The following is a 2,450-nucleotide window of genomic DNA, read 5'->3' on the forward strand; positions in this document are numbered from 1 at the left end:
ATTGCACTTTTTATTTATCGTCATTTACTTTACGCTTTAATTTAAGTCATATTTATATTTAATATTTTACATTAGGTTTTAATTGCGACTTAGGACGTAAAATCGATAAACCGGTCATTAAACGGTAAAACCCCCCTTTTATAATAATAATAATATTACTTATATATATATATATATATTTATACAAATATAGTTTAAAATATATAGCGTTAAACTTAGTTGAGTCCCTGTGGAACGAACCGGACTTACTAAAAACTACACTACTCTACGATTTGGTACACTGCCTATAAGTGTTGTAGCAAGGTTTAGGTATATCCATTCAATAAATAAATAAATAACTTGTGTAAATTGTATCGTTTTAATAATATTTTGTAGTAAAATATAATCTTTTACGTACCCCCTTTGCTTTAACATCAAGTATTTTTGGTGCCGCTGCCGGGGACTCGTGGTTATTTAAAAAAAATAATAATTAAAAAAAATCTCGTTTTTTTTAAATAAAAAAAATAAAATAAAATTTTTTTTTTTAAAAAATATTAAAATTTTTTTTAAATTAAAACGTAAAAAATAAAATAAAATAATAATTAAAATAAAATTTAATATATTTTTAAGATTTTGTCTATAAAATTAAAAAGTGTTTTTAATTTAAGTTTTATTACCTTTAGATTTTTAGACTTTAGTCGCAACTTTTAGTTGTAAGTTTGTAGACACTAAGCTTTAGACATAAAACTTTAATTTGTAAGTTTATTTTGTTTTTCGACGATTATTTTTCGACCTCTTATTTTTCGACGCGCTTTTTCTTTTTCATTTCTACGCTCTAGTTTTTAGGACATAGATTTTTATCTTCTTTAAATTTCGACGAAAAATTATTTTAAGCGATTAAATTGATAGACATCCAAAATTTTCTGGTTCGTAGTAATAGTTGAATTTGTTAGTGACGAGTTGTGGGCTTCCGATTTAAAGGATCCTGGCTACCTGCTGCATCTATTGGCTATTCGAAACGTGGGCAAAATCAGAAAAGTCTATTAATTTGATAACTTATATAATTTTTATCTTTTATAACTAATAGGATATTCAGTGAATGCACCGAGCAAAACGTTCACCACCTTTCATACGTTCACCACCTGTAACTCGATCAAGACATCTAGCCAATATTGTCGCCGTTGATTTTTCTTTAGAATCGTCATCTAGTCGACCAAGTACTCTAATTCAAATTTTCGATAATCCATTTTTTGAACCCGACCTCCCAATTGAGAATCCGGAGAATATTTAGGGACAATTCAGAAATCCTGAACCACTAATCATTCCTCCTGAACCACAAATCACTCATCCAGAGATTGTCGAGGAAGAAACCATTAAGTCAGAATCCTCTAGTGATTCAGATTCAAAAATTTCAATCATGAAAAATCTGGAACCTCTAAGTATGGAAGACCGAATGAGGGCTAAACGCACTGACCAAGGTCACGCAATTACTCAACCAGATATTAATGCGCCAGATTATGAAATCAAAGGACAAATCCTACACATGGTAACTAATCAATGCCAATTTAGTGGTGCGCCGAAGGAAGATCCAAACGAACATCTTCGTACCTTTAATAGGATCTGTACTCTATTCAAAATCAGAGAAGTTGAGGATGAACAGATCTATCTCATGTTATTTTCCTGGAATTTAAAGGGAGAAGCTAAAGATTGGTTAGAATCGTTATCTGAAGGGGCGATTGATACATGGGATGTCTGAGTTGAAAAATTTCTTAAACAATTCTTTCCGGCATCTAAAGCCGTAAGACTTCAAGGAGGAATTGTTACGTTCACGCAAAAGCCAAATGAAACTTTATATGAGGCGTGGACAAGATTTGGAAAGTTGTTGAGAGGATGTCCTCAACATGGTTTAGACACTTATCAAATAGTACAAATATTCTACCAAGGATGCGATATTACTACACGGAAAGACATCGACATAGCAGCTGGTGGTTCCATTATGAAGAAAACCGCAACTGAAGCTTACAAAATTATTGATAACACTGCTTCCCACTCACATGAGTGGCACCAAGAAAAAGATATCGTTAGATCATCTAAAGCAGCTAGAGCCGATTCTAGCCATGACTTTGATTCCATTTCTGCAAAGATAGATGCTTTCGAGAGACGAATGGAAAAGATGACTAAGGATATTCACGCAATAAGAATTAGTTGTGAGAAGTGTGGAGGACCACATTTGACAAAAGATTGTCTCAGTATTGAACAAACAATGGAACAAAGAGAGAATGCGTCATACATAAACCAAAGGCCTGGAAATAATTATCAAGGTAATTATCAATCGCCAAGACCAAACTACAATCAAAATCAGAATTATAATCGAAATGTTCCATACAACAATCAACAAGGTCCTAGCAATCAACAAGTATCTAATAATACTTACAACCAGTAAAGACCTATTTTTCCAAATAAACTACCAC

This window comes from Rutidosis leptorrhynchoides, chromosome 10, assembly GCF_046630445.1.
Source record: "Rutidosis leptorrhynchoides isolate AG116_Rl617_1_P2 chromosome 10, CSIRO_AGI_Rlap_v1, whole genome shotgun sequence".
Taxonomy (NCBI): domain Eukaryota; kingdom Viridiplantae; phylum Streptophyta; class Magnoliopsida; order Asterales; family Asteraceae; genus Rutidosis; species Rutidosis leptorrhynchoides.